Below are 21,090 nucleotides of genomic sequence, written 5' to 3' on the forward strand. Positions count from 1 at the left end.
GAACAAATACTACATGCTTGCTCTCATATATAGTATATAGAAATATAAGACTTGAAAGTTTACAGAGGTTACTTAGGGAAAGGGGAACCAACAGGAATGGAGAAAGGATAACTAAGGTGAATATGAGCATGTATAAAGTTATAAAGAAACTCATAATTGTATATGCTACCTAAAACTTAATAATTTTTAAAAAGTCAAAAGAGAATAATGGTTGCCAATGTTAAACCTTCTTGAAAAGTTGCACAAAATACGACAATGCAACTTTTGACTTAGTTACATGAAATTTTTCTCACCATGACATGGGCTGTTTCCCAGAAATGGAAGAAAGTGAGAGGCTTTGTGTAGAACAGGCTAAAGAGAGAGAGAATGAGGAATTTGTGACAGAAAGACAACCCACATCTGTATCTTTCCTCCTTTTTGTCACCTTTACCCATATTACTTTTTAAAAAAACTTTTTTCCCTTTTGCTAGTTTTATTTCATATGTACATACATGGTTTTCAGTAACCATATAAAATTTAGAAACAGCAAATGAGAGAAATATATTTATCTTTCTGAGACTGGCTTAATTATCTTTTTCCTGCAAATGACATGATTTCATTCTTCCTCATGGGTCAACAAAACTAGGCTTATCCTGCCTCCAGCTCTAATGGATAAAGGTTATGTCAATCACTCCTGGACAGACTTACTCTCTGAGTCCCAGGCCACCATATCCAACTGTATAGTGAACTTATGAATTTCCAAAGTTTTAAGCTGTCTCACGTTCAACAAGTTCCACACAGTCTTCTTGACCTTGAAACTCTTGAACCCCAAATTTGACACCCCATAGTGTCTCTTTTCTTATTGAATGATACAACTGAGAACTCTGATGGTCATCTTTTACCCCTCCTGGTCCTTAATCACCATATCAAATCTATTCCCATAGCATACTTCAAATTTATTTTCTATGTCAGCACAAACACAGTTCACAGAAAATATATTAGCCTCTGGGACCTAGAGAAATCAACCATCTTCTCTGAGTGAGTGTAACATTCCAACTGAACTAGCACCTTCCATTCCCATACTGCTTTTTGAAAGCTTAGTCTGTATTTTGCATGTGGTCAGTGGAGCCCCTTACATGAATTTCCATCCTATTTAAAATACAACCTGAATTAATTGCCATGATTTCTAAGGCTCAGCATGGTCCAGTCCCAGCTCCCCAAACTTCAGCTATACCAGTCCTCCTGACCTTCGATAATGTAAAGTTTATTCTCAGCTTTGGAACTTTCGACTTGTTATTTCTTCTACAAGAATTTACAGTCATAGCTTTTCAAATGACTGGCCATTTCTCATTGTCTAAGCCTCAACCTAAATGGCACCTTCTCAACACAGCTTTGACATGAAATGCAATTTGCCTCAGTCATGATCATATTTCCCATATTTTCCTTGTTCCTCTTGGAATTTATTTTGCTTATTTACTTCCTGACTTACTTATCACAGGCTTCTCTGTTCTAGAATGTAATTTCTATGAGGACAGTACCTCCCTTTATCATGTCTCTGAAATATTCTCAGGCCCTAGAAAGTTTGATACATAATCAGAATCCATTAATACTTATCTCACAAATGTCAGTGAGGTTCTATTGTTAAATAAATTGGGTATCTTCCGTCTCACAATACTGCCACCGTCACCAAAGTACTATTATATAAAATACCACCATTTAATCTGCTTCTTAGACTCATTTTTGTACTCAATTTCTTCTCTTGTCCTCTTAATACTATGAATCTAATCTGAGTTGAGGAACCTAGAAAAAATATTTTGCTGTTATAATGATTTCCCAGGTCTGTTCTAAAAAAAAAAAAGCAAGATTCTTGAAGCATCTAAAATTATTTAGATAAAATTATGTCCAAGGTTTTCAATGACTATATTTATCACTAATATTTTTAAAAATTATTTACTTAGCTCTCTACAAAAAATACAAGATTCTCTATCTGTCTCTCTCTGTGTGTCTCTGTGTCTCTGTGTCTCTGTCTATCATTCTCTATGTCATACACACATACAGAGAGAGAGAGAGGGAGAGAGAGACAGAGAGACAGACACACACACACACAGAGAGAGAGAGAGAGAGAGAGAGAGAGAGAGAGAGAGAGAGAGACAGACAGACAGACAGACAGACAGACAGACAGACAGAGAGACAGAGAGAGAGAGAGAGAGAGAGACAGAGACAGAGAGACAGAGAGACAGAGAGAGACAGAGAGAGAGACACACACACACACACACACACACACACACACAGAGAGAGAGAGAGAGAGAGAGAGAGAGACAGAGACAGAGACAGAGACAGAGACAGAGACAGAGAGAGACAGAGAGACAGACAGAGAGAGAGAGAGACAGAGAGAGATGCATATTCCACTAGCCATTTTAAAAAGTCACTGTACCAGTCACATAAACATTGCTCCTGACAGCAGTAACTTCTCATGGACATCAATATGGCTTCAGGTAACAGCACTGATCACAGATATCCACTTGGTCCTTGGTGGTAACATGTGCCATGAACATCAACATGGTCCTCAGCTACAAAAGGACCATGGACCCTGACATGACCTGTGTGACTGGGGCCATATTTATGCTCCTGGGCTGAGCTGCTTTTGGGGACCATATTGACCTTTGTTACCTCCAAGGCCATGTTGATGTTCTTGGTCTGTGATGAAGCCAGTGTGTCTGTAGTTCATGCTATAGAAGAGGGAAGTGTTGATGTCTGTGGTCTGTGCTGTCTTCAATACAATGCTGAGATACATCTCACATGTTGATACCAGGGACCATGTAGTGGTACATGATCTATGTTCCTGCTAACTCTAAAAAATGAGGAAGCTACTTTTTCAGTGGCATAGATGACTACAGACTCACTGTTGAGAAAGATGTACATAGATGGATTCTATGAGAATACTTACACCCACCCTACCCCATTCCACTCCCACAAGTAACAGCCTAGACAGAAAAACATCAAATAGATATCTTAAAATTGTGATAAAGATATTGAAGTGTAGCTCTCCACAATTGAGAACTTCTGGCATAGGAGTATGCACATGGCTCAGAAGGGTGGGGTGTGGTGTGTGGGGCATTGAAGGGCAGGGTAGGGAGGGGAGACTCAGTTTTCCCTAATGGAATTTGTACTACACATTTGACCTTGTTTTAATGAGTACGTGGGCAGCACAAATTGGATTCTCTTTATATATTCTTCTCCTCCTCCCCTTCCTCCTGCTCCTCCTCCTCCTTCTTTTTCTTCTTCTTCTTTTGAGGGGGAGTACAAGGGTGGGGGCACACCTGGGAGGCCTGGAATGTGACTGTGATCAGGTATATGATGTGAAATGCACAATTAGTCAATAAACATTATGAAAGAAGAAAAATTTACTATACCCACCTAGCAGAACTTAGCTTTCTTTCAAGCTGTTACTTATTAGACAAACATCTGTTCTAAAAGCTTTACCCTTTTGTATTCCATGAAAAATAATATATATATGCCATTTGCCTGGTGAGGCTGGGATAATGGTTGGTGAAAGCATTCATGTTTGAGAGAACCCTACAGAAGCTATGTGGAAAGATTAGTAGCGGCCAAGAATTGCATGGTGCTCAGTTAACTATTTTTCCTATCCAGAGGATAGTCACTCCTCTTTTTTCACTGTAGTCAGTGTAGAGTGATCTCAAGGTACACAGTTGATCTGCTTCCAGCTGCGAGAACATGTGCTTTTATAAATGGAAAACTTGCTACTAACTTAATAAAGGAAGTTATATGGTTTGCAATGAACTCTTCCAATTTGTTCCATGGAACATGTTATCAACATTCTCATGGCTAAAAGCTGACTCAGAGTGCAAGTAAAAACTGATAATAAATAGATGTGTTTCTATCAAGGTACACATGCTTCTAGGGTCTTTGTATATAGAACATTTGTTCTTCTCATTACAGAGTATGAAAGTTCTTTTAAATGTTCATTTCTAATGAGTGTAAATAATATTTTCTTTGAAACTATTCATAATTATCCTATCTATCATGTCTTGCTCATCTCAGACTCTTTACAAACATTAATTCTTTCAGTGCCATTATGAACTAAGATAAGTTGATCTCACAGGATCAGTTAGGCTGTTTACATGTTGTAAGGACACTGCAGCAATTCCTGGCTTTAAAACATCTGTCCTTTCTTATTGTATCATCAGTACAGAGTAGCTATTAGTTACTTTTAGAGAATATGACCTATTTATTTCTGAAGTAGATCAAACTATTGGCATTTCGGAACTAAAATTCCAGTACAAAACAATGCTGTGTTAACCACAATCAACATTATTCATTGTATGTGAAGCTTAGTTGGCCAAGCTAGTTCATCTTCTAGACACTCAGTTGGACTTCCCTGATCACATACACCTTCAGTGTGAATGATGATTTTACGGGGACTCTAGCTTCAGATGCAGTTGGAAGTTTAAGATTAAAAATTGATATTTTTATTGATAAAATATGTCAGTAACTCTTTTTTATGAAGGGACTCAAAGCTGTTTGTAGGTGTCAAAAGAAGAGAAAGAGATCATATGTTTTTCAGACAGTATAGTACTTTGGAATTTACAAAAACCATAAAGACTTTCTCTGTGTTACTTCTTCTCTGCTATAAAGGAAGATGATAGAGGATAGTATTTTTATTTGCTGTGATAGAACATAATAAAATGCCAATTGAGAGTTGGATATGCTAGGGCATGCCTCTAATTGTATTGTTTGCAAAATCAAGAATACTGATTGAGTCAGAGGCCAGCCTTAGCTACACTATGAAGACCCTGTCTCAAAATACATCAATAAGTTAGTTAAAATAAAGAAAATGCAAGTTAAAATTCTCATTGGCTATCTTTTTATTCATAAATCCTTCAGCTTAGGAGTCAACATTTCAATTACCATCATAAACCTTAAAGGTGATTAACAGATGAAAATAAGATAATTGCCCATTTTCAGATATGTAATAGCCATTGGCTTTTGCTATGTAATGAAATAGCCCAAGTTTCATGGTTTCGAATGTGAACCATCTAATGAATAAATAATTTCAGGGTTGGTAATTTAGGTTATGTTCTTTTGAATAATTTGGTGTCTGCTGGAATTGTTTGTCAATTTTTGAGTTGGCCAGGCATTGACTTTTCTCTAAGCACGTCTTTTTCAATAATTAATCAAAACTTTGTGTGGTCTCATACTTCAGTAGGTTGCTGAGCAGTCCTTCAAAAGGGCATGTACAGACATTCAAGTCCTCTTGAAGTCTAGCCTCAAGCATACTATCATTTTTGCTGTGCTGGATACCACTGGCCAAATCAAATCCTCAAAGAAAGGATTGAGGACTGGTAAATCAGAGAGAGTTAGAGATGTCAAAGTAGATAGTTAGATTGGTAGAAATACTCTGGCCCAAGTATCTGTTTTAATGATGAAGTCTGAGGGTATTCCAGCTTAAGTGCATAGAAATTATATTCCAGGAGCACAAAGATGTTGGCATCCAGCACATATGGTATCTGGGTAGCAGAAGATCAGCAACTGAGGAACAAGTAAGTTATCTGGCTCCTGACTTCAGACATCGATGTCTGTGTTTCCTGGACTAGAGGAGGCATCCCAGAAGCTAGGGATGCATAGTTCCAGCCACACCATGGAAGGCTTCCAGGTCTAAGAGACACACACAGTCCTAGGCTCCGGGCACCTGGCACTGAGACTTCCTGGCAACTCCCGCCATCCTTAGGACAATTCCTGATCCCAGAGAAATGCAAATCCAGCCCACCATTCACAGCTCTAATAGCCTTCTTGAGGAGACCTACAAGACCTCAGGACAGCACAGGTTAGAAACCCACACAAGAATTCACTGCTTATAGGTCCAACTAAGACACAACCAGCAGATAAGAGATGTAGATTACTTGAGGAAATCCATCCCCCATCCCACAATCTATCTCTCAGCCCCTGTGCATGCCTGAGAAGCCTAGCTGTTTTCAGGAACAACCAATGCCAGGAACAACCAGGTAGCTTAAGGCCAGTGTAAAACCACAATCAACAAAAACCAGGGCAATATGGAAAAAAGCTCAGGATATCCTAACACAGCTGACAAACAGGAAAACAATCTTAAATCTATGCTTATGAAGATGGTGGAAACCTTTAAAGAGGAAACAAATAAATTCCTCAAATATATATAGACAAATAAAATCAAGCAAATAGAGTCCTTTAAAGAGGAAATGAATAAATTACTTAAGGAAATACATAAAAGCACACTCAAACAGGTAAAGGAAATGAACAAGATGGTTCAAGTCCTGAAAAATGGAAGTAGAACCATTAAAGAAAACAGAAGAATAGAAGAGATGGAGGAGAGACTATCATGCATAGAAGATATGATTGAAGAAATCAATACATAAGTCAAAGAAAATATTAAATCGATAAAATTCTTGACACGAAACATCAAAGAAATCAAGGACATCTTGAAAAGACAAAACCTAAGAATAATAATAGGAGTAGAAGAAAGAAAAGATTCCCAGCTCCAAGACCCAGAAAATATTTTCAACAAACTCAGAAGAAGATGCTCCCAATATAAAGAAAGAGATACCTATAAATGTACGAAGGCTTACAGAACACCAAATTGAGTGTACTAGAAAAGAATATGTTCCTGCCACATAAGAATCAAAATCCTGCTTTTTTCCCCAATGGATTTGCTGTCAGAATGGAGGTGTTGTGAAAATCACAACCAATTCAAAGCCAAAATGGAAAAGGAAAAACTCACATAAACATTGTCATCATTGGACACGTAGATTCCGGCAAGTCCACCACAACCGGCCATCTGATCTACAAATGTGGTGGAAGCAACAAGCTAACCACAGAAAAGTTTGAAAAGGAGGCAGCCAAGATGAGAAAAGGCTCCTTCAAATATGCCTGGGTCTTGGACAAACTGAAGGCTGAGCATGAGCATGCTATCACTATTGACATCTCCCTGTGGATATTTGAGTCCAGCAAATATTATGTGACTATCATTGATGCCCCAGGACACAGAGAACATGATTACAGGTGTAACTCAGGCTGACTGTGGTGTCCTGATTGTTGCTGCTGGTGTTGGTTAATTTGAAGCTGATATCTCCAAGAATGGTCAGATGGGTGATTATGCCCTTCTGGCTTACTCCCTGGGTGTGAAACAGCTGATTATTGTTGTCAACAAAATGGATTCCACTGAGCCACCCTGCAGCCAGGATATATACAAGGAAATTGTTAAGGAAGTCAGCACTTACATTAAGAAAATTGGCTACAACCCTGACACAGTAACATTTGTGCCAATTTCTGGTTGGAATGGTGACAACACGCTGGAGCCAAGTGCCAACATGCCTTGGTTCAAGGAGTGGAAATTTACCCGCTAAGATGGCAGCACCAGGGGTACTACATTGCTGGAAGCTTTGGATTATATCCTGCCACCAACTCATCCAACTGACAAGCCCCTGCGACTGCCCCTCCAGGATGTCTATGAAATTGATGGTATTGACTCTGTCCCTGTTGGCCTAGTGGAGACTGATGTTCTTAAACCTGGCATGGTGGTTACCTTTGCTCCACTTAATGTTACAACAGAAGTCAAGTCTGTTGAAATGCACCATGAAGCACTGAATGAAGCTCTTCCTAGGGACAATGTGGGCTTCAATGTAAAAACGTATCTGTCAAAGATGTTAGACATGGCGATGTTGCTGGTGACAGAAGGCCTGTAGATAAAAGACAAACTGTGGATGGGAGCATCTACGTGACAAGTTGGAGACTTACAACTGGGTAGGCTTTTGAGAGGATAAGGGGGATTTCCTAGCAGCAAGGGCCATGGAGACTGAGAGGCCACCTTCTAGCCAGATAGGTGTTCTAGCAGAGGGAGGGAAACACATACAATCTTCAACCCAAAATTTATCCTTCCTACAAGATAGGCTGGGGTAAAGATAAAGCAGAGAGTGAGGGAATGTCCAACCAACGCCTAGCCAAATGTAACTAACACCCACCCCATGGGAGAAAGCCAACCCCGGACATTATTTGTGATATTTTGCTATGCTCACAGACAGGAGCCTAGTGTAGCTGTCCCCTAAGAGGCTCCACACAGCAGCATACTGAAACCGATGCTGAGACTCACAACCAAACATTGGTTGAATCATAGACAGTCTTCTGGAAAAGTTGAGTTGCGAAATAATAGAAGGACCTAGAGGTGACAAGAGCTCCACAAGAAGACCAACAAAGCCAACTAACCAGGGCCCAGAGGGACTTGTGGAGACTGAACCACCAACTAAAGGCCTTGCATAGACTAGACATAGGCCCCCCATACAGATGTAGCCAATGAGATGCTCAGACTTCATGTGGGTACCCTAATAAGGAGAGCAGGTGCTGTCGCTGGTATGGACTCTGTTGCCTCCATTGATCATGCCTCTCTGATGGAACTGTCTTGCCAGGCCACAGGGGAAGAGGATTAACTCAGTCTTGATGCAACTTGATGAGCTATGGTGGGTAGGTGGGTGAGTGTGTTGCAACTCTCATTTTTTAGGAATATGCGAGTGGGTGGGAAAGAGGGAGAAAGGTTGGGACTTGGAAAAGATGAGGGAGGGGCTACAATAGGGATGTAAAGTGTATTAATTAATTAATTGATTAGTTAATCAATTAAAAGCGATTATACTCTTGATATAATGTCATGCTCAAAATGTAACCTTCTGACTTTTGCTTTGGATGTGGTACACTGATAATTTCCTGAACAATATACTCTAGGGTCATTACTATTTATTGCAAATAAGCATAATGACACTCAGCTACATTTAATTCTTCCTGGTCCAAACTTCCTCTTCTCTCCCTCACATACAGAAAGTAGCTTCATTCTTCCTCTGTACCTTGAGTTCTACTGTATCCAGATATTGGGACTCTATTTCAGCACAGGAGTCCTGTGTTAATATCATAGATTGTATGCCCTCCCTCTTAAATCAAGAGGTAACAAGCTTGATCACATTTGACCCAGAAATAGTCTCAGTCCAATACCCAGGTCTGATTGCCTACACTCACAGAGGCTGTGCCTTTTCCAGTGACTGAGTACCAGAGAGGTAAGTGGTGTTAATTCCTACAGGGTGAATTTGAACCAATAAGACAAGAGATATAAATGAATTTGTATATAAACTCCTGGCCCTCTCTTCCAATCCAGTCAGATGCTTCAGGGAATCAGTAACTCCACGTACTGTGAAAAAAAAGAAAGGAAAGAAGATCCTACGTATTTAATCAATCAGCCAGGTTTCTTCCGCCTCCATAAATGTCTTGATAAAGCATTGCCTTATATCAGATTTTCCCCTTCCTTGACTAAAATCTCTATTTCCTCATTTTTGATTCCCAGTGATTACATCATGTCTAAAGAGCATGTCTGTGTAATAGTGTGGCTCTAATTTTGTTGGAGAGGGTGTGATAGGATAAAGCACAAAAGCATGAAAAAGAGAAACTTGTGCTGTTGTTATTTTCTGCTAAGTAAATACATTGTTGGAGGACTTGTTAGTTTTGAGTTTTGTCCAGCAAATGAATGATGCTTGTATTTGGGAATAGTCTTGATTGACTGGAGCATACTGTGGTTTGTTGTTTTGCTGAAGCTTAATGTTTAATCTCCTATGCTTTGGGACAGATTGGCAGAGTTACCTAGCTAGATAACATCTGCAGCTTGCCTACAGCAAAGCCAGTTTGAGCAAGAAATTCTGTGTTAAGACTTTTTTTTTTAACTTATAAAAAACAGACAATTTTTATTGCCTCATCGTGGTAATAGAAACTCTTCAAAATTATAATGGCCTGTAATTACATATAAATACAACCCAAAGTAAATGTGTTATGTTCTTATCCTTTTTATAATTATGCAATATAAATTAAGAGTTGAATTCATTGTGTCATGTGACTAATAAACTTTAAATAACATTAATTTGTATAGAAGTTAATTTTTCACTAGAGACAAACAAGCATATTAATATCACATGTCCAAATAGTATAGTTTGTTTATATCATGGACTGATTTTCCTACCACTTGCTCTGTTTAGAGAATTTTATGATACTTGATTTTAAAGGTATCTTTTGATTTTTTCCACCATATGAATGGACCATTCACATACTAGTTTTACCTTTGTAGTTTTCTATGAGTCCCAAACAATTAAATAGAGTATTGATGGCAAACACAGCAGTTTTCAGAATATATAAGCAAATATAAATGAAACTAGAATACTTTCGAAGACTAATGCTTTCATAATTATCATTTACTGTGTGCTCATGTGTACACACAGACAGACACACAAAAGCCACAATACAATGTTCATGTGAGGTTAGAGAAAAACGCAAACTAGTCTATTCTCCTTTCAGCATGTGGATCCTGTGAACTTCAAATTCTATTTGTTTTGGTTGCAGCTGCATCTAGTCATATTTATCTCTGAGCTGACTTGCATTTATTTTTCATACATTATCTATTGATACTTTTGTTTTCATTACCTTCTTGATCTTTTTTTTTTAACTATGAGATTTCAAGGAGATGGAGAGATTGTTCAGTAGTTAATAATCCTGGGTTCAGTTCCCAGCACCCACATGGTTGTTAACCCTACTTCCAAAGGAACCGATACCACCTTTTGGCCGGCAAGGGCATTGCATGCACATGTTGCACAGTCATACATAAAGGCAAAACATCCATACATATAACATAAAAAGAAACAAAACTTTTAAAATATATTTAAAAATAAAGCTGCTGTTGGTTTTTTAGAAATAGAAAAATTTGTTTTTTAACCCTTAGCCTTAAGTCATACTTACTGTAATGTATGTTGTTTATTTTGCTTTTTGAGTATGTTTCTGTTTATTAGCTTTGTTTTTTATTTATACCAATAAATACTTTTCTTTTTATTTTTTCACTTAGAGAAGTTCTGGCTAAGTTCAGTGTAATTTAATTGTATAATGATGATGATGCCTATGCCATGGTGCACAGGCAGAGGTCGGAGAACAAACTTATAGAGTTCTCTCCCTCCACCAGACGTTCTGGTCCTGCATCAAACTCAAATTGTTAGGCTTGCATAGCAAATAGCTTTACCTACTAAGCTATTCTGATCTCCTCCCACATACCATGGTAATTTTAAAAGCTTTTTTTTTTTTAACTAACTCTGGATTTCTATCTACCAGATAGTTTAATGTAGAAGAATACAACTTTTGTCATTCCTAAGGTACCATTTGTAAGGGTCTCTGTTATACAAGATGTAATTCTGAATTAATTATGTCAATTATAAAGGAAATTTTTATCATATATATTATGGCCACATAATATTGTATTATCATTGATATAACAAGCTATAGGAAAAATAGAGAACTACATTTTAATTAATATACCTTGCTGTATTTTTATCATTCATATTATATCAACTATGCAGATTTATACAAATATGGGCAGTAAAAGTGATCTAATTCAATAAGGTGAAATTATTGTTGTGCTAGGCCCAGTTGTTCAGACCTACAATCCCAGAATTCTAGAAGCTGAAAGAGAAAGCTTCAGAGTCTGAGTCCAGACTGAGCTACCAATTCAGACTGTTGATATAAACAGCAAGAAAATAAATAAATAGACTAATACATAGCTTGAAGTAATTATAATATTTTAGCCTTATATTAATTGATAGGAAAGTGAAGTATACAATAATTCCCAAGGAGAATAATGTGGTATATAGACTAGACATTTTGGTATCCAAGAAAAGTGAATTAAAATTGACTGTAAATATCTTAAAGATGTTTATTGATTTATTTTGTCCTGTCATCTTTAATTTATGGGTCTGGAAATTATATTATTAGACACAAACAAATCTCAAAATTTCATATATTTCTTATATTATTCTTACATCATAAGATATTTTTCTTAGTCAGAATGCTTAATGCCTTAGGCTTTCCTTTGTCTGATATTATTCCAGCCATATCAGATTTCTTGGGGAAAGTTATAGGAATATTTTCAATATTCCATTTTAATGGGTTTTATTATTAAACTAACAATGTTTATTTTGTACAGAAAATATAGGTTAACTTTGTTTCTTTTCAAATCTCACTATTCAGCAGCTTTCTAATTGGACTAAAGAATTACTCCACAAGAGGGAACTGAAGCCTGGCACTCTAAATTTGGCCAAAGACTCCTGGCTGTGAGGTCATGGGGCCCAAGGGGAGAACCTACTCACCAATAACTCAGAACAGATTATTTTAAAAAGAAACATGAATTTGGGATGTAGGACTCAGGGAGTTTTGGGAAGAGGTAGAGATAGAATGGAGATAGATATGACCAAAATACACTAGCAAATATTAATTTTTTAAATGTCAAAAGGCCCACCTGGGGTGCATGCCTTCAATCCCAGTACTCAGGGGGCAGAAGCAGGCATACATGTTCTGGTCCAGCAGGGTCTACATAGAAAACTCTAAGACAACTAGAGCCACACAGTGAGATGGTGTCTCAAAACAAAACCAATCAACCAACCAGCTAGCCACCACTAACAAAAACACACAATATCTCAAATATTCAAAGCATTTACATTTAATGTGATTGCTTACATATTTATATATAGATCTGTCACATACTTGCTTCCAACATACTGAGTATATTTTAGTTTGTCTTATTTTCTCCATATTAAATAAATATAGCTTTGTTATTCTACTTCTTTTATGAAATTTCTATTGGACTTTCAAATTTATAGTTTCTAGTTTACTGGCCTCTAAAAATAATGACAACAATAATTTTCTCTTTTAAAGGTTTGCTTTTTATTTAATGGTGCTTGGAATTTAACTTGGAGCATCACATATCTACCATTGAACCATACTCCCAATCCTACTGATTTTTCCATTTTATGTGACAGTTGGTGGTTTAAAACATTGGGTTATAATTTCTTCCTTCAGTAAGGATATACCTTTGTTTCTGTATGGCAGTGATGTTAGGATACCCAACCAATCAGGTATAGAGATGGTTCAAAGCTGACTATCAGCCACTCTTAAGGCTGAACTAATTATTATTCAGTATTACTCCTAAATTAGATGTCTTTGAGGTAGTTCATTCTTCACAGGCTGCAATCTGAAAACCCCCTCTGACATGGTGAATTCTGTGAAACTTCCAGAAGCCCTAAGGTTTTTTAGCTTTTCAGCCACCACTATTTGCAGCATCTTTTCTTCTCTCAGGTGTATTCTGCCACACTTATGAGTCTAGCCAAAGGCAGTGTTAGATTTTCATATGCACAGAAGTAAATGCTAACTTCCTATATGACTAGGGGCAGTGCACACTTATTATCTTAGGACCCTGTGGACCAAGAATCTAGTTTCATAAATTTTCACTTGATCTGTAAACAGAAAAGATCTAAACTAAGCCTAGTAAACAGTCCTACAGTAAAAAATCTTGTAAAGTCATACTATACTGATAACTGCTTTACCTGTACAGAACAGACAATTATGGTACCTACTTCTATCTTGTCTGTGGCAATTTTAAACTAGTTTCTTAGGACTGCTATACAAACAGATTGATCTAAACATCAAGGATTTGTTTTCCCAGCCCTGAGGTCAGAAGTGTGAAATCAAAGTTTTATAAAGTTTGGTTCCTACAGGATGTTATGAGAGCCCATATGGTCTATTTATCTTCTCTAGCTTCTGGTGGTTGTTGGCATTCCTTGGCATTCCATATCCTGCAGCTGTGTCACTTTAACCTCTGATTCTGTCATCATTGCTATATACCTCTATGTCCCAATTCCCCTCTTATTATAAGGAAACCAGCGACACGAATACAGACTACCCTAATTCATTATGGCCTTATCTTAACTTGATAGTGCCTCAAGCGACCCTACTCTACCCTTTACAAGTATTAGGAGGTATTTCTCCTACGTATATTTTGGGAAGACACAATTCATCTCAGAAAAGCAATTAACTGCCAGACTGCTGTCGTCTTGGAATTCACTCATTCTCCTTGTATATAGGGCTTCCATCTTTGTGGTAGCCGTTCCCATAGCAATTACTGACCTGAAATGGACAGTCAGCACTAAGTAAGAAGTTTTCTATCACAACTCTGTTAGAGAGAGTGAGCAGGCTTAGTGCATAAAGACACTGATATTCCAACATCATGAATCCTTTGGATTCATGCCTTTATGATCAAGTACATAGATTGGGCATTCCAATTTCATTTACTATAGATCACTTTAGCGTCTATGTTTTAGACAACCAACCAAGTGATGTGTCAGAACCATTTTAAGCTCAAGTTGAAGTGATGAATCCAGAACCTTTGTTTCATTTATCCTGTTCAAGACTGCTCTGTGACCAGTTTCCCCTTCAGATCTAGTGACATCTAACCTCCAAAGTAACTGCAGGTGGAAACAGGGCCTTTAGATTTGTAATTAAAGCTAAGTGAGGTCATAAAGGCATGGCCATAATTCTACAGAATAGGTGTTCTGAGAGAAGGAAGAGACATCAGAGAATTTGCTCTCTGTCCCTGCATACACATCCAGTGGGAAAAAAATCATTAAAAGTAGAGTGAGAAGATGGTAATGTACAAGTCAGGAGAGAGCCTGATGGAGCCTTCATCACACACTCCAAGTCTCTGCAAATTGTGAGGATATAGATTTTTTAAAATGTAAGTTACCCTATTTTTGTGGATATTTAAGCTTTTCTGTTTTTGGAGTGTTTTGTTGTGACAGTCTAGAGTGACTAATAGAGGCTGTTGTCAATAAATTCTGCACTTACTGTTCCTTTCCCTTTGACCCCATATTTTTTGGATCGAATGAAATGCATATTTCTCAGGTGTTTGAGCACATAAATGGGAGAATCATGCAACTGCAGTTCTTCTTCTTTGTTGTTTTGTTTTGTTTGAGATGGGGTTTTACATAGCCTAGGCTCTAATCCCCAGTATAGCTGAAGATGATCTTAAACTCCTATTTCTTCTGCTTCTGTCTCACGAGACACCTTTGACAAGCAGGAATTGCCTTACCTAGCAAAACTGTGCTGTTCTTTGGCTTTCACAGCAGCACCTCATGGGATACACTTTGAACTTCATCTTTGTGGCTCACTGAAACTAAAGTCTAGGTAGACGTGGAGAAGCAAAAATAGTAGTGGGCTAAATCCAGAGAAGAGTTATCAGTGCCTTAGAGGTTAACCACATCACTGAAGGCCATTAGAGATTGCTGAGTGGCTGGCCTCAGAAGGGCCTAGAAGAGCTCATCTTCGTGGCAAAACTGGACTTAACAATGGTTAGAGATGTTCTGTCTGCCTTGTTAGCAGCTTCTCATAGGATAGCATTTGAGTCTTAAAATCTCATTATTCCTCCCCCCCCCCCCCCCCCCCCCCCCCCCGCCCAAACAAGCTATAAGTTGATTCTTAGAGGTGCTGTGAGTCTGGGGATTGAGTTTGTGCAACTCAGCACTGGCAAGAAAAAAAAAACACAACCGTGTTTGCTTATCAGAAACCCCATCCCTTTAGCTACAAAAGATAAACATTTTTTTTCAGGTCAGACAAAACCACTTTCCTATCCTCTCTGTGGACATTGATATGAGAGTTTAAGTCCCTGAGTTCATCCTTTTCCTACCTTCTCCAGCACAGTTAAGAGAAACCAATAATTCCTTTTGTACTTTCTGGTACATTATATTCAAAGGTACCAAATACATGTTCACCCTAAACTGTGCCTTCCATACAATGATATTTTATGTATCTCTATTTCTACAGTCTACTGTTGACCTCTAGTGCCTGCCTAATCACTGGGAATGTGCTCATTAGTGCTTTGAACTATGATCTTATTTCCCTAACCCTCAAAGAACTCATATATGCTCCTATTGCTCAGGAACCACGCTTGATATAAAAATCTGTATCTGTTTGAGTTGAATCAAAGGAAAATCACAAATATCAATCTCTAGCTTTCTATATATACATCAGAGATCCTTTAAAGTAGCATTATTAATGGTTTGGAGATGCAGATCATTTTGTAAATTTGAGAAGATTTGAGTCAGAACAATGAATCATATGTGTAGACATTGCCAAATGTTCCTTAAGGGACCAAATTGACCCCTGGTGAGAACCACCAGTACTGCCTATTCCTGTCACCTATATTTACTTCCAAGTTCTCTTTCTTTCTGAGACAGAAGCTTGTTATATAGGCCTGGCCTCATGTGATTTATTGGATCTGGATAGGTAATCTCTGTATGACTATTTTCTCACACTTGATGCTAAGGCTCAGTGCTGGTTCGATTTTGTCAACTTTACACAAACTAGAGGCATTTGGGAAAAAGGAACTTCAACAGAGGACTTGCTTCTGTCTGATGTTCACATAAGCATGTCTGTGGTGCATTTTCTTGGTTAATGACTGATGTGAAAGGACTCATCCCACTGGGGGCAGTGCCACCTGTGGACACTTGGTGCTGGGTTATATTTATAAGCATATTAAGTGAACCATAAAGAACAATCCAGAAAGCAGTATCCCCCATGGTATCTAGTTCTTTTTCTACATCCAGGTTTCTGCATTCTGTTCCCTTGATGACAGAATGTAACCAGAATGTATGTCAGATAAACAATTTCTTTTCCACAAGTTGTTTTTACTTAATGTTTTGTTTTTGTTTTTGTTTTTGTTGGTTTTGGGGGGGTTGTTAACATTTTTATCACAGTAACAGAAATCAGATTAGGAGAGTTCCCAGGTCCCCTAGGATAGCAATAAAAAAATGAAGCTCATAAGGGGTTGAACCCACTAAGCCTGCATCAGTACTCATGTCTTTGGACTTTGGTGGTAACGCTGTCCAGCAGAAGTGACACTCTTTGTCACAAAGTGAGACATACATATCTAGTTCAGGAGTCTGAAACACTGAAGACAGATCAGTGGAACCTAAGCCATTTTCAGGGCCAGGCACTGCTTCACATCAATGGCATGAGTCGGAAGAACAATGCCCATGGGCTTCAGAAGAGCCGGCTCTTCCCTGCTACTCTGCCCATCTCCAGTAAGCTACTGTGTCACTGGCCCTCATCCAGAATGAACAAGGGGAGGAAGATGGGGAGCTATAGTACATCTTTAACAGGTTGACAGATTAAAAACCATTACAGGATAGTTTTCTCCAAGCAAAATCCAAAATAAGCCAAGAGTCAAATGAAAATATTGATCAGGTTTGGACAATTTGCAATTACGAAGAGTAACCACAAGAATAATGGTGGCTTTACACAAGGCAAGCACATATTAAATATCTAGGAAACTCCAGAACTTCTTAAAGCATGTTTTTCCTTATTAGTGAGATGATAATGATGGATCCAGCAACTGTGCCTTGTTGGGATGGGACAAGGACTCCAAGAGCTTCTGTAGAGTTATGTGGTTTAAATAGGGTTTATCAGCACTAAAACTCATGAAGAAACCTAGTCCCTACTGTGGCAGTGCATAATGGTGGTGCAAACTTTAATAAGCATTTTGATCATAGAGTCATTAGTCTTAGGAAGGTGTAATACCTGTATATAGTGGGAAAGCGTTAGGTTTTATACATTTTAAATGGCAGTGCCTACAATGAAAGCAAGTTATTGCTGAGTTTTGTATTCTTTGCTCACCTATGTTTCTCAGATTCACATATTATCTCTTCTGAGCATATGTGCTTTCACTTCTGCTTTGCTGTCAATTTGTGATGTCATTTGACTGTTGTAGTAATACCAGATGAAGAGAATCAGCACCCAACTTATGGTACTATTTCTTCCCACACTGATATTCTCAAATCCAAGAATGGAAATGGGAGTGGTACTGCTTTCTGTTAACACCAATGAATGACACTGGCAAAAGTCTTGCTTACTTGCATACCCAAATATGCACTAATCACATAGAATATTTCTTGCATAATGCCTTAATGAAAAAAGACAAAGGCTATAAAGGTTTTTGTATGTAATGGATGTGTAAGCATCATACAACAAAGAGTCAGGAAGTTGGGCTTAGAGGAATTTGTGAGGAAAAAGGAACAGAATAGGTAAAGTTGGATTAGATGGGTCATTTGATCAGATGGGGGTATGTATCGTAAGGATTCAGGCAATGTAGACAACAAGGGCCCTTAGTTTTAAAGATAGAGATGCTTAATAAGGTATGTTGATTATTTTTATCACCACTCTATCCAAATAGCTGTCATAAACAACTTAAGAGAAAAGGCTTATTTCACTTCATGGCTTCAGAGTGTTCAGTTTTTGCTTCATAAGGCTGGCTTGCATTTGTAGAACACCAGCAGCCTCAGGGTGGTGGGAACACGGCAGGATTAGTGACAAATGTATGGACCAACTGTTTTTGCTGCCTTTTCTATGAAGGGTGATCACAGATGGAAGCAATACCCCTCCTCTTCTTTCTTCCTATGCAAAACTTGCCAGTGGTGGACAAAGTCACCATAAGACCTGTGTGGGTAGGCACAATCACCAACTAGCTGTAATTTGCAGGTGATTATAGAACTCATCACTGCTTAAAAGTATTCATCACAAGAAGAGGGCTGCTTTGGGTGATTTCAGTGCCCTTTAAAATAACCCACTGAGAAGAAAATGTTTTCACAGAGGATGTTAGTCATTTTTACCCAAATGTGCCTCAATCATATTGAGTACTTGTTGCCTAATGCAGGAATAAAAAAGTTTCAGGCTGTGGGGGTTTTGTAGGGAATGGGTGAGTAAGCAGCACACGACCAGGAGTCAGCAAGTGTATGCAAAGGATTTTGATAGGAAAAAGAGAAGTAGAATGAGTGAAGCTACATAGGATGAGCTGTTTATGCAGGTTGGGGTATAATGAGTATGTTGGTGGAAAATGAGAAAGCAGGGAGGGCAATAATGAAAGAGACTAAGGTGAAAGCATGGGATAGAAGAAGGAATGAAGTCAGGACAGGGAGATGGTTCAGCTGTAAAAGCACTTGCGGTACAAACCTGTCTACCTGATTTCCATTCTCCCGGAACCCGTGGGATATACCCAGGTCTCTCCAGGGTAAAATGGGAGGTGGGGACAAGAGAATCACGTGGAACTTGTATATGCAGTGTCTCTGCTCCCAAAACAAGAAAGAACGAGAAAACTGACTCCTAAAATGACCTCCACACATAGGCTGTGGCGTGTGGACACCCAAATTCAGACACACACACACACACACACACACACACACACACACACACACACACACACCTTAAAGAAATAAGATGACAGCATTAAATTCTAGTGATATTCTGGGATGGACATTAGATTTGCTGGTAGATAGTATGTGGTGTGAAAGAAAAAGAGGAAGTCAAAGCTGCACAATTATTAAACGTTTAAAAGGCACCTTCCCATATGATTTGCTTCATGTGCTCTTCCATTTATTCAAGAACATCAACATTTATGGGGTAGCACCCCAACATTGTCATCTAGGTTGCATGAATCCTTATTATCTGTACCCCCATCTGATCAAATGACCCATGTAATCCAACTTTACCTATTCTTCCCCTTTTTTTCCTGTCATATTCCTCTACGCCCCACTTGCTGACTCTTGGTCATGTGCTGCTTACTCACCCATTCCCTACAAAACCCCCACAGCCTGAGACTTTTTTATTCAGACATTAGGAAACAAGTACTCAATATGATTGATGCATATTTGGGTAAAAATGACTAACATCCTCTGTGAAAACATTTTCTTCTCAGTGGGTTATTTTAAAGGGCACTGAAATCACCCAAAGCAGCCCTCTTCTTGTGATGAATACTTTTAAGCAGTGATGAGTTCTATAATCACCTGCAAATTACAGCTAGTTGGTGATTGTGCCTACCCACACAGGTCTTGTGGTGACTTTGTCCAGGTCTCTCAAGTTTTACTTAAGAAGAAACAGGAGGAGAAGCAGGTGGGGGAACAGAAGGAGGAGGAGGAAGAACATTGTTTTTAACCATGATCACACCTCATAGCAAAAGTGCACGCAGTTGGCCTGCGCTCTTGCCATTCATGAATCTCGCCATGTTCCCACCACCCTGAGGATGCTGGTGTGCTAAACACGCAAAAACAGCCCTTTGGAGTGAGAGGAATACATACAGCTACTTTGCCTTGTGGGCCTGGGGCAAGGTCTCCAAGATTTAATGTACAGTACTGTGGTTTCAATATGGTTTGTCCTCACTCAGACTCAGGCAGAAACTTAGTCCCTACTGTGACAGTGTCTAACAGTGGTGTAAACTTTAGGAAGTGTTTTGGATCATGGAAGTATTAGTGTTGGGACAGCCTAATGCTGGTATTGTGGGAGGGAATTAGATTTTTTTTTAGCACATGATATCACGCTGTTGCTGAGTTTGGTGGTCTTTGACCACCTGAACTTCCTGACTTTCCATGTGATCTCTTCTGAGCATACTTTGACTTCTCTGCCAACTTGTGATGCACTTTGTACCGTTATAGTAACTGGATGAAGACAATTAGTACCCAAATTATAGTACTATTTCTTCTCACACTGATATTCTCAAATCCAAGAATGGGAATAGGAGCGGTACCTCTTGCTGTTAACACTGATAAGTAAAAAGGGGAATATAGGACTGGGCCATCAGTTGTTACTTCAAGGCCTTTGTTCTAGCGACCTACTGCTTCCATCTTTGATAGAAATCCTTCTTTCCATCACCTCTTAATAATGCTACCAATCAAATTACGAATCTCTGGATGGATTCAGGCAGTGACTAGGTTGGAGACCTAAACATTCATTGTTCCTCAGGAGTTAAAAAGTTAGAGATAAAGGAGGACATTTTATATTTAAGGTTTAAAAATGAGTCCTTTAAACCGGCAGTTGAGACTATCGTGTAATCACTCTGAGATAAACTAGCAGAGAAGGAAGCTGCTGTCTGGTTAATTCTGATTGCAAAGGGAGAAATTGGTTGGTTTCCACTATGCAATGCAAGAATAATATAATCAGAACTAGGGAATCTCCTTTCTTTTCTCTTCTTTCTTTTTTCTTTTTCTTTCTTTTTTTGTTTTGTTTTGTTTTTTTGTTTGTTTGTTTTGTTTTTCAACACAGGGTCTCTCTATGCAGCCTTGGTTGTTCTGGACTCACTTTGTAGACCAGGCTGGCCTCGAACTCCCAGTGATCTGTCTGCCTCTGCCTTCTGAGTGCTGGGATTAAAGCTGGGATTAAAGGTGTGGACCACTACTCCTG

General features: G+C 38.6%; 1 pseudogene across 1 annotated transcript; it reads left to right on the forward strand.

Moving 5' to 3' along the window:
* Positions 1 to 5,481: 5,481 nt before the first annotated feature.
* Positions 5,482 to 7,777, forward strand: LOC311601272 (elongation factor 1-alpha 1-like; annotated as a pseudogene). Its single transcript has 2 exons — positions 5,482 to 5,540; positions 6,727 to 7,777. The product of its transcript is annotated as an elongation factor 1-alpha 1-like (transcript).
* The last annotated feature ends 13,313 nt before the right edge of the window (positions 7,778 to 21,090 follow it).

Source organism: Acomys minous, assembly GCF_964271855.1.
Source record: "Acomys minous genome assembly, chromosome: 7".
In the NCBI taxonomy this organism is placed as follows: domain Eukaryota; kingdom Metazoa; phylum Chordata; class Mammalia; order Rodentia; family Muridae; genus Acomys; species Acomys minous.